The sequence below is a fragment of the Ornithodoros turicata genome, unplaced genomic scaffold (assembly GCF_037126465.1).
Source record: "Ornithodoros turicata isolate Travis unplaced genomic scaffold, ASM3712646v1 Chromosome34, whole genome shotgun sequence".
Taxonomy (NCBI): domain Eukaryota; kingdom Metazoa; phylum Arthropoda; class Arachnida; order Ixodida; family Argasidae; genus Ornithodoros; species Ornithodoros turicata.
The window spans coordinates 116,465-129,784 of NW_026999361.1; positions in this window are offsets into that span (position 1 = coordinate 116,465).

The following is a 13,320-nucleotide window of genomic DNA, read 5'->3' on the forward strand; positions in this document are numbered from 1 at the left end:
CATATGGAAGCGTATACCCGCGGATATCCGCAAGAAACTTCTGGGTTCGGATGAAATATGGACGCTTGTTGTGATATGCGCATCGGACGCGGATGGCGTCAGATCAGAAGCGGGTCAAATGCGGAAAAACCTCGATATTGCGCCATCAATTTGTTTCACAGTAGGTACTGAACGCAGAGTACAAGGTGTACGCAAGCCGTTCGAGCCTCTGGGAGGGATCTCTGACGTCTCGAGTCGAGGTGCGCGTCAGGCGCCGATCTTGCGCTTCACTTGGAATAAACTCTACTTATCCCGTTTGTTGCAAAATATGTTGCTGTGCATGTTGTCGGGTATTCTTTCATGACAGCTAAATCTGTGCTGGCTGTCGTGTATCCTTTGGTAGCATCATGGACGCTGAGGACCTGCCCTCGCTACAAAGGCTATGCCTCTCCGGAGTTTTCACTGTCTTCTGACTAGAAAGAAAGAAAGGGAGAAGGAAGAAAGAAAAATTGAAAAAGAGAGGAAGAAGAAGAGAATGAGTGAGTGAGAAGTGAGTAAGTTGCTCGTGTGGGTGCATTTCGGTGACAGCTGTTTTTGTTAGTCTTTCTTCTCTTTTTTTTTCTGACTCTTTTGTGCTGACGGGAAATGACATTTATTTCCTGGAAAATTGGCAAGATATATCGAGCACAGAAACTGAACTATTGCTGCGTGCCGTGCATGGGAGACGTTTTTCGGATAGGATGCGGATGCCAAAGAGCTCACCCGTGCAGGGCTTTAGCTCACACGACGAAAGGGATTACTTAGACGTGCCCATCACCGCTAATCCCCAACCTCCGCCGCCGGCACCGTGCACACCGGAAACAATGCCATAAATTTAACCACCCGCAGGACTGAAATACGCGCGTTATGCTACAGAAGAAAAAACTATGGTAACCTTGCAGAAATCTGTGCACCGGCATATTGCTTGCTCATTAAAACTCAACAAACCCAGATAAATTGGAATTAAAACAGGAGTACAAGAAACAAATATAGCACCTCATCAGATACATGCAACGTGGGTGAACGTGGCCGCAATTCCCTCTACTACAAAAAAAAAAATAAAAATCGCTTGTATACGGAAAAACACCCTCTAGATTTTTAATACGTTGTAGAGGAAGGATTGTTCTATAAAACTGACTTCAGACGTCCCTTCCGACCTCTTCATTGCGTGTTTTACGATCGATTGTAGCGACTTTTGGAAAAATCGCATACTTCCCATTTTTTCCTGCAATGAATATTACGTGTCTGACAGTTTTTCCTGTTGAAGTATGGCGTAAGGCCTTGGCACAAAAAATCTTCATTAAAATTTAACGGTATGATTTTCCGCAAAAAATCGCGATGTAGGAGGAAAATTGCGAAGCTTCCGCCCTTTGTATATCTGCACCGATTACAGCACGACAACCGGAATTTGGACGCTGTGTGTAGAGCATGGTTTCCTCTATATGCAAAAGAAAACCGCACACTTCTAGGCGCTTTCTATGATCCGCAGCTGGTGTTCACGCATCGCACGGTTTTCGCCAACGCTGCGAACTTGTTCGTATCGAGCACCCGCCACATTGAAATCTGGGTATGTCGTTTTGCACTATTAGGGATTGCGAAAAAATACGTAAAAATTCGCAGTAGTTTTGTGAGGGCCGAGCAGGTCCGCTGGATCATTTCGCGTGGAACCGCCCGTTTGCAATCTGGTCCAGCCCAAACCGCTATTGGATTCTTGTTTCTTTGTTCGTTATGAAGTAGTATCGGTCATGATGTCGGAATGCAAAGATTCACCAATAATGAGGAAAATTGTTTCGGTTCAACGGTTCTATACTTTTCGTTGCTACTAACATGTCCGAAAAATCCGCTACATAGACTTTCTTCACAATGACCTGCTTTTTCTGCATCAAAGTTCAATATACTAATCATGACGAAAATTTATTTCTAAATATTACCTAAGACGCAACAGCTGTAACTCCTCGATCTAAAGGACATGCTCTACATTCCTAGCACGAAATTATTAATACACGCTAACATCAGATTAATGTAATCGGTTTTCTTCATGTATATATTATATCCTAACATTGCTGCATGTTTCGTTCGATTTCCTGAAGTACACAAACCGACGGTGTCCCCTAACATCAGATTAATCATAATCAATTTCCTTCATGTATATTATATCCTAACATCGTTGCATGTTTCGTCCGGTTTCCTGAAGTACACAAACCGACGGTGTCCCCTAACATACTCAACACAGGAAAGGAAAAGAGGGAAAATTGAGTGAGAGGGAAGCGAAGCACGCCTAACCCTGCGGAACTGCTGACTTCCACCATTATTATAGGCTGTGCCCTTAAAATTACTGACGCCTAGAAGGGAGACACGTCAGTGGAGGGGAAGAAATCCATTACTCCCACCTTCGAAAGGGAGATAAAAACTAATCGTGAAGAAATGTGGGACTTCTACCCATTTTCAACCTTTTTTTCTTAGAGTGTCCAATGAGGAAGAAAAAAGTGATTACCCAAGCAGCACAATGTACTGAAAGTCGGGTGCAATAGGGGTGGACGGGTAGGTGGAAGGCCTTGAACAGGCTCGTGAAACTAAAGAACATTGATAAGACACATACCGTCCACCCCTATTGCACTCGACTTTCAGTACATTGTGCTGCTAGGGTACATTCGGGCTGGGCCGGTTGTCTGCGGCGGATAGCGTATGTTTCTTCGGTTCTTCTGTCTCCCTCTTTTACAGCGGTATCTGCTAACGTGAAGGTCGTGGGAAAATCGCTGTTGCTGTTATGGTGAACTAGAGGGATTGGTGTACTTATCGGCCGCTGTCGCGTGTGGCCGCCGATGTGCCTGGCGATAGATGGCGGTAACTGTATTTCGCCAATACGCGATCAGATCGTCTCTGGTAGGCTTTCGTGGCACTAATCATCACTTGAGGTACCCTGTGTTAATAACCGCCTTATACACGTTTTCGTCTTCTCGCGCACCTGCTGGTGCACCAAAAGCGTGACTCAGCAACAAATGGACTACCTGTATAGAAATGTCCGTTTGTCAAGGCCACCGCATGGATCTCGGGCGCGCTATAATATATATATATATATATATATATATACAAATATAAAAATGAGCAAATGCTCCATGGCTGCACGTGAGGCATATGTTTACTGATCGAGCGTGTCACAATCCCAGCTGTGGACGGCCGTTTCGAGCTTCTTGGCTCTCATCGGCACAGCGTAGGGATGTGACACGCTCTTGGGTCGGCACAAACACTGTGTCTCTGCAAGACATCAATGTTCCAGGGTGTTAGCAACACCTCTGGAGGCCGCAGTGCAAAGCCAGTAAGTACAGATACAAATATAAAAATGAGCAAATGCTCCATGGCTGCACGTGAGGCATATGTTTACTGATCGAGCGTGCCACATTCCCAGCTGTGGACGGCCGTTTCGAGCTTCTTCGCTCTCATCGGCACAGCGTAGGGATGTGACACGCTCTTGGGTCGGCACAAACACTGTGTCTCTGCAAGACATCAATGTTCCAGGGTGTTAGCAACACCTCTGGAGGCCGCAGTGCAAAGCCAGTAAGTACAGATACAAATATAAAAATGAGCAAATGCTCCATGGCTGCACGTGAGGCATATGTTTACTGATCGAGCGTGCCACAATCCCAGCTGTGGACGGCCGTTTCGAGCTTCTTGGCTCTCATCGGCACAGCGTAGGGATGTGACACGCTCTTGGGTCGGCACAAACACTGTGTCTCTGCAAGACATCAATGTTCCAGGGTGTTAGCAACACCTCTGGAGGCCGCAGTGCACAGCGTAGGGATGTGACACGCTCACGAGCGTGTCACATCCCTACGCTGTGCCGATGAGAGCCAAGAAGCTCGAAACGGCCGTCCACAGCTGGGATTGTGGCACGCTCGATCAGTAAACATATGCCTCACGTGCAGCCATGGAGCATTTGCTCATTTTTATATTTGTATCTGTACTTACTGGCTTTGCACTGCGGCCTCCAGAGGTGTTGCTAACACCCTGGAACATTGATGTCTTGCAGAGACACAGTGTTTGTGCCGACCCAAGAGCGTGTCACATCCCTACGCTGTGCCGATGAGAGCCAAGAAGCTCGAAACGGCCGTCCACAGCTGGGATTGTGGCACGCTCGATCAGTAAACATATGCCTCACGTGCAGCCATGGAGCATTTTCTCATTTTTATATTTGTATCTGTACTTACTGGCTTTGCACTGCGGCCTCCAGAGGTGTTGCTAACACCCTGGAACATTGATGTCTTGCAGAGACACAGTGTTTGTGCCGACCCAAGAGCGTGTCACATCCCTACGCTGTGCCGATGAGAGCCAAGAAGCTCGAAACGGCCGTCCACAGCTGGGATTGTGGCACGCTCGATCAGTAAACATATGCCTCACGTGCAGCCATGGAGCATTTTCTCATTTTTATATTTGTATCTGTACTTACTGGCTTTGCACTGCGGCCTCCAGAGGTGTTGCTAACACCCTGGAACATTGATGTCTTGCAGAGACACAGTGTTTGTGCCGACCCAAGAGCGTGTCACATCCCTACGCTGTGCCGATGAGAGCCAAGAAGGTCGAAACGGCCGTCCACAGCTGGGATTGTGGCACGCTCGATCAGTAAATATATATATATATATATATATATATATAAAGAGGGGGTGCAGTGCGCGCAAGAAACATATGTTCGTTCCCCGATTCACTGATCGCTCCGTTCCTTCGTTGCGTGAGTCGACAGGATAAAACCTGAAGCCACCTGCAGCATGCCACCGAAACACCAACCACTTGTGATTCCCAAATATGACGGGGAGGCCGGCAGCGTGCCCATCCAGAAATGGCTCCGTCTCTTCGAATCGAAGACTGATTCCTGCAACTGGACACACAACGAAAAGGCACAGAATTCCAGCGAACATGTTGAAGGCGAAGCATTGCGGTGGTATCTAAACGACATTTTTGACACCAACGAGACATGGGAGGACATCAAATCCCGCATGGGTCTCCGCTTCGCAACATCGGCTGCCGACCCTTTCCGTGCGTTTATTCATTATCGACAGCGCAGGGACCAGTCGACCGAGTCATATTATGAAGAAAAGCGAAGGCTCGGCGACTCTGCAGGACTCACGGCCGCTCACGTAGTTTCTGGTCTGACAGAAGGTCTTCTACCAGACTATGAGCTTGCCTTCGCAGGATTGGACATTAAATCTTCCACGGATTGGTTTCGAGCCGCCCAGAAAATCGATATTGCTTTAAATCGTCACAAGTCGCGAAGCACTTACAGCCAATCGGAACCCCGAAGGTACGTCCCAGCGGTTGACACCCTGCAAACGTATCCCAACATTCCTAAGACCGAATGCAGGCACTGCGCGTCCCTCGAGCTCTCCCAGCAGTTTCACTGGCACAACGCCTGCCCTAACCGACCGTCGGTCTGTGCCCTCGGCCCTGACGAGGGAAACGGGGACAGCGATCCAAGGTTTCAGTAATTCATTTCAACGCATTCATTAATGGAAATGCTGTTACTGCATTTCTGGATACGGGAGCCACAATTCCCTGCATCAGTAAACACATTTACAAGAGAGTCAAAGTTCAACTCCTCAGGAATTCCAGCATCGCAGTTCAACAGGTTACATCTCCCACGCAAACCTTGGGTCGCGTCCGCATTCATTTACAAATTGACGATACCGCACGGGAAGTCGAAGTTCATGTCCTCCGTGGTATGACGGCGGAATTCCTTCTTGGCCTCGACTACGCTTCAGACTTCAACCTTTCCCTTGACCTTTCAACCCGAACGCTCAAGCACGAGGCACCCCCTCAAGATACACCACGCTCCAGTGATGGTTGCATCAAAGACGACTCGTTGCCGATAGCGCAACAACATCTACTTGATGCGCTTCTTCGGAAATACGATTCGATCTTCTCCAAGTCTCAAACTGACATTGGGTCCATCGGCACTGAGCAGCACTCTATCACGCTCACGAGCGAAATCCCGATTCATAGATCACTGTACCGAACATCGCAGACAGACAGAGCGCAGATCGACACACAGGTGGAGTCACTCCTTAACCAAGGCTTTATATGACCATCCTTGTCTCCGTATGCAGCTCCCGTCATACTGGCGGAAAAGAAAGGTGAATGCCGTACTCGAATGTGTATTGATTACCGGAAACTCAACGCCGTAACAGTGCCTGACTACCAGCCCATACCCCGTATTGACGATGTGCTGGACTCCCTTGGGCCCTCACGCTACTACTGCGCATTGGACATTACCTCCGGATATTGACATGTTCCTATGCGACCAGACGACATTCATAAGACCTCGTTTGTCACACCCACGAGTCGCTATGAATGGCTTGTCATGCCATTCGGTCTGAAGAATGCTTCGGCAATCTTCCAGCGAGCTATCAAGAACATCATTGCGAAACACCACCTTCGCAACGTTGTCAACTATTTTGACGACATAGTCGTCCACGCGGCTACGTTTGAAGAACACCTCACGAGAACTGACAGCCTGTAGCAGCACTGCAAGCTGAACACGTCAAACTGAAACTTAAGAAGTGCCAGTTTGCGCGCACTCGCACCGATTACCTCGGCCATACAATTTGCAATGGCACAATATCACCCAAGCAATCCAACCTCGATGCCGTACACAAATTCACAGCTCCACAGTGCGTCAAGGATTTGCAACGTTTTCTGGGTACTGTCAATGTCTACAAACAGTACACCGATTCGATCATTTCAGTGACACGTGTCTCCCTCTCACGGAACTCCTCAAGAAGGACACCCAGTGGCACTGGTCACCTGAATGCCATGCCGCATTTGCAGCTCTGAAGGCCCTCCTCACGGAAGCCCCGGTGCTTCACATGTTCGACCCATCCAAACCTTGTACCCTTTTCTGTAATGCCTCTCTCACCGGCGTTGGTGCGGTACTGAAGCAAGTAGGCGATGACGGAAATGACCATCCGATGGCCTACCATTCTCGCAAACTTTTGAAACACGAAACGAACTACACTGCTACTGAACTGGAATGCTTGGTCATCGTTGACGCTGTTGACAAGTGGAACTGCTACTTGCACGGCAGCCACTTCACAGTGCTCACAGACCACACGGCGCTCCAGTGGTTGAAGACCATCAAGCGTCCTACAGGGAGTCTTTTTCGTTGGTCTCTTAAGCTGTCCATGTACGACGTCACCTTCAAACATCAGCCGGGTTCGACCAACGTCGAGGCTGACGCCTTATCCCGATCACCAGTGATCAGCCTACTCTTCACTCTGTAGCTCCAAAACGCCTCCTGTGACCTACCTGACGGTGCGTATACCTTGCAAAACGGTGTCCCCATAGTACGAAAACGCGGGCTACGCAAAATCTACGTCGCACCTTCGCTTCGCGAGGCACTTCTCCAGAAAGCTCACCACGACTTTGGGCATATTGGCGTACGAAAGACTCTCGGTCTTATATCTCCCAAGTACTACTGGCCTGACATCGCCAACAATGTTTCGAACTTCATTCGTCACTGTGATATCTGTCAGCGATGCAAAATGTCGAAACTGAAGAAATTTGGACTGTTGGAAGCTCTGCCACCAGTTGAGAAACCCTTCGACCCCATTACAATGGATACCATCGAGGGATTCGCAGGATACGGTTCTACCAAACGGTTTATTCACTTGGTCGTTGACCATGCCACACGATGCGCCTGGGCATTTGCGGAGAAGCATGAGACCGCCGACGCGTACATCTCTTGTCTTCGAGAAGTTTTTGCGACTGCCACCCCTCGCCGATTTCTCTCCGACCGAGGTCCCGGGTTTCTCGCCAACGCCTTCAAGCGGTTCCTGAAAAATCGGAACGTCCATCAATTATTCACATCGACGGGTCACCCCCAGTGCAATGGCCTCAATGAGCGCACGAATCAAACTATCGTCAACCGACTCAAGTGCAAAATTCAGGAACAACCCAAGATCCCTTGGCACCAGCTCCTTATGCAAGTAGTCGCCGAATACAACCGCACCCCGCACGAAGTCACCCGTTTTTCTCCGTCATTTTAATGCACGGCGTCCCTTCATACGATCTTCACATCTCTGACAACATCCCGTCCCTCGCCGAAGCCCGTAGACAAAAACAAAGTAATCTACGACCGAAAATTTCTTCCTGCTGATTTCTCCCCACGAGACGCCGTACTCTATGAGACCCCGTGGCACCCCAACCGTGGGAGGCTCGCTCCTGCCATGGAAGGACCCTACACCATACTTCGCAAATTTCACCTGTTAATTATGAAATCGACCGATCCATCTTACCTCTTGGGCGGCTAATCGACATCGTCCACGTTAGCAAACTACGGGTCTACCATTCCCCTACTCGCTTTTCTCTTGGAGGGGGAGGGGGGAGTGACGTATAAAAGAGGAGGTGCAGCTCGCGCAATAAACATATGTTCGTTCTCCGATTCACTGATCGCTCCGTTCCTTCGTCACACATATATATATATATATATATAAGTAAAGTAATAAGACGTGGACTACAGATTACAGGAACGTTAACACAAACTAATTTCTTTAATGGGTAATTTAACACATAGATATAAAAGCATTGTCGACGTTTCGACAGCGGCACTGTCTTCGTCAAGACAAAAGAGGTACAAAGGTTGCATATTGAATAGGTTCCGTGAGTGACGTCACAATCGGTGGAAGTATGCCATGTGGCAGTTGTCTGTGTTTCATATTCTGGAATATTCCGCAAGGTCAAGCCCTGGGTGGTGATGTCATTTTTCTTGGGGAGCCAGCTCAGGGTGAGCTGTACTGAGGCCATAGCTGAAAAAAAAACAGGAACTTGTATCCCATCTAGGCGACCAGATTCCTTACTGTTGAAAGTACACCGGGATCTTCGTTAATGATTGATTGGAATTTGTAAAAAAGGAAGGCCGAAGCAGCTGTCCAGTACTGGCAGGGCGACGTTTGACTTACAAACAGGAGAAAAGACACCAGAGACGAAAGTAGGGAGCGGGGAAAAGTTATTTATTAAACTCATATTAAAAGTAAGGGTCTGGGAGGTCTACGTTTCGGCAGAGGCTCCGCCTTCCTCGGGACTAAGACGAAATTCTATGTACAAGGTCTTTTAAAAGGTTACAAAAGTGTGGTAACAGCGGGTACAATTCCACTGCGAGGCGGTCGTCAGTGAGTCAGGTTCGAGAAGGTTCTTGGGTCATGTTGCGGGGAGATTACGTCTCAAAGTCTTGGAGTTCCAGAAAGGTTTGGGGTCGCTGTCATAGAAAGCTGTTGTCCGGGGTGTTCTTAAGGGCCTTTGGCGCATTGTTCCGTACAGCTACAGCACGCTGCAGTCGGCACGGGTTAAGTGTGTCGAGCTGTAAAGAAAAGAAGAAAAGAGGCAGCGGTCACTCCGAGAACACACAGAAAAATAAAAAAATAAAAAATATCCGAATATGCTTTTACAGTTGATAGCAATCCTTTATCCACATTTATTAGAGATTGGAATTTGTAGATCAAGTACCATTCGCGTTGCTGTGTACAGCGATCGGATGTGAAATTTGACTCTAAAATAAAAAGTGCGACGTCACTAATGGAATGACCGAGTTAACTGAAATGACGGGAAACCAGGAAGCTACCTTTTTCCTAAATATCCGATCGGTGGTTATTGAATCTAATCCTAAATTAATTTTTACTTTGACCTACATATTGCGCTGAGCCAGTTGTACATTGAATGATGTAAATAATGTTACCTGAGTTACAGTCAAAGTTGCCATTGATTTTGAGGGAGAAGTCGGAGTTTGTACTCTTGACCGATGCCATGCTTTGCATTGATTTGCATATTTGGCATCTTTTACCATTGCACGGATGGCATCCCGTCGCGCGTGTTAATGTTTTGGGAACTTTGGAGTTGATTAGTCTGTCTTCAAGGTTGCGCGCGCGCCTGTAGGTAACTCGTTGCCCCTCGGCAAATATTTGTCGCGTCCGTTCAGATTACGAAATTACGATTAACCTTCGAGCAAACCTTCGTTAATCGTAATTTCCCACCCAATCTAGTACAAGACGCCCTGACCAAAGCACGACAAACGGATCGTAGGGATTTGTTTGGTAAACACGACGACGAACCCAAGGGCTACCGCGTAAACCTTGTTCTAACCTTCGATGCAGGCGCGGGTAATATTAACAGTATCCTCCGCCGCCACCACAGCATCCTACTGCAATCTGAACGGATACGACAAATATTTGCCGAGGAGCCACGAGTTACCTACAGGCGCGCGCGCAACCTTCAAGACAGACTAGTCAACTCCAAAGTTCCCAAAACATTAACACCCGCGACGGGATGCCATCCGTGCAATGGTAAAAGATGCCAAATATGCAAATCAATGCAAAACACGGCATTGGTCAAGAGTACAAACGCCGACTTCTCCCTCAAAATCAATGGCAACTTTGACTGTAACTCAAGTAACATTATTTACATCATTCAATGTACAATTTGCTCAGCCCAATAAAAAAAAATCAAAGTAAAAATTCATTTAGGATTAGATTCAATAACCACCGATCGGATGTTTCGGAAAAAAGTAGCCGCCCGGTTTCCCCCCATTTTAGTCAACCCGGTCATTCCATTAGTGACGTCGCACTTCCTATTCTAGAGTCAAATTTCACATCCGATCGCTGTAGAGAGCAACGCGAATCGTACTTGATCTACAAATTCCAATCTATAATAAATGAGGATAAAGGAGTGCTATCAACTGTAAAAGGCATATTCGAATATTTTTTTTATTTTTTCTGTGTGTTCTCGGAGTGGCCGCTGCCTCTTTTCTTCACAGCCCGACACACTTAATCCGTGCCCATTGCAGCATGATGTAGCTGTACGGAACAATGCACCAAAGGACCCTAAGAACACCCCGGACAACAGCTTTCAACGACCGCGACCCGAGACCTTTCTGGAACACCAAGACTTTGACACGTAATCTTCCCGGCCGATGACCCAGGAACCTTCTCGAACCTCCCAAGCAGCTCAATGTACTGAAAGTCGAGTGCAATGGGGGTGGACGGCATGTGTCTTATTAATGTTATTTAGTTTCACGAATCTGTTCAAGGCCTTCCACATACCCGCCCACCCCTATTGCACTCTACCTTCAGTACATTGTGCTGCTTGTGCTGACTCACTGAGACCTCCTCGCAGTGGAATTGTACCGGCTGTGACGACACTTTTCTAACCTTTTAAAATACATTGTACATAGAATTTCGTCTTAGTCCCGAGGAAGCCGGAGCCTCAGCCAAAACGGAGGCTTCACCAGACCCTTAGTTTTAATGTCAGTTTAATAAATAACATTCCGCCACTTCCTACTTCAGTCTCTGGTGTCTTTTTTTCCCTATCCATATACAACATCCTGGTCGTTCGAACCTCCATTTTGTGTGTGTGTATATACGTATATATATATATATATATACAGGGTGTTCAAAAATACGACCTAAAAAAAAACACGAGTGGTAGAAGGAAGCCGCTTGTGCAGGCGGGTTTTGCGGCCAGGCGGACACAAGGTGAAACAGGAGGGCACTTGAAGCTGCACGCCCATGTCCCACCTGACCACCATACGCAACAGCTGCGTCACAAAAGGGCGGGGTCAGCCGCCTTGCGCTCTCGTTCTGCATCCGTAATTAGACAGTTTCGGTGGAAAATTTGAAGGCGAGTACCTTGGACTACGGGTGAGCTAGGAAAATTCTACAAAGTGGAATAGTCTTGGAACGCGACTGCCTCCAAATTTCCAATATAAACTTGTCCCCTAACTGCAATAATTAAAAAGTTAATTAACAGATTTTAGTTAATTACCGGTTTAAGGGTGGCAACCATCATTTCACCTTGTGTCCGCCAGGCCGTAAAACCCGCCTGCACAAGCGGCTTCCTTCTACCACTCGTGTTTTTTTTTTAAATCGCGAAAGCTTAATTTTGAACACCCTGTATTTGTTAAGCGAACACGTAGTCCTGACTATAGCAGACGAATGTTTAGGTTGTTGGCGTGGAATAACTTGTGAATTATAGCTTCATTTTTACAATTTCAACTAAGAGTAGGTATGCAGCTTTCTTTGTGTGACAACATAGTCGATGTAAAAATGAGATGCAACCGATACAGTCATAAAATATGTTCGACGTTGTTGACACAATTACCATAAAGAGTCTGCTACTACCTGCGGACAATCGCCCTCGAAACCATTATGGGTACCTGCTGTGTAGACGTAGAAATTCAAGCACACAAACAAAACAATATGAATCATGTTTTACTTCTGTTTGTATGCAACCGATGAAGATGTGCAATACGACGACGAACGAATGACGGGTCATGATTGGGGAGTTTTATCACCAGGGGGATATTCTACATCTTACAACGACGAAGTATACGAAAGCTAGATGCGTTTCATAGAATGCTGCTCAGTGCTTCGTAATACTCCAGCCAATTTGGAGAAGTCAATCGTACGTACCGTGCAACAAAACTATTTTGATTTCATTTGCAATGTAGAATGCAGGAAATTGAGTGATGGATTCCATTTGAGAGCCGCGAAACAACTATGGTTATGAGCAGTGTATCGATATGCACACATACAGCGGGGACAGCACAGAGGAGTGGAGAACGTGGGGAGTGTAGTATGGGATCATCGATTGAGCTCCGTGGAAACTGTGTCGACATTCGTCTGAAGACCCTGAAGAAACGAAAGCTACACAACACGGCCGACTACACAGCACGGCAGGATTACACAACACGGCCGGCTGCAGGACCCGCACCGACCACCTCCCAGTTTGCCGAGACATGCAGCACTTTTCTGTCCTAAACGCGAGCAAAGTAATGTTATTGCAGAAAACCTGTTTTGTGTTCGAAACACTCCGACATGAAAATTTTTAAATGCACTTATGCGCTATGCGCGTTAATTTATGTCCTGAATTGAAATTTAATTATGTATGAAATCTTTAAAGTCTTTTTCCAGTGCCGCGCCTGTTTCGACTAGCACTTGCTATTGACACTCGGCCAATGATTTCTATGTATACGTCTTAAATAAATGCCCACCATCTCAGTGTCAAGGTCAGTGCAAAATAACGTATCCTGGCTGTAAGTAGCGGTGCAGTTTATACTGGGCCATTTCACTCAAATTTTTGTGTGGAGTATTATGACCTGGAAAGCAACAAACGGTTGTCTTGTGACATAATTGAACCTTGTGGAATGTAGAGCCGCTGATCCCCTCAATGTGGAACGTAAGGCGGCGATCATGTCAGAAAGCTCTTATTCGATAGGGGAGAGTTCATTTTACCTATTATTTATTTTTCGTCGTCGCACCCGACGCG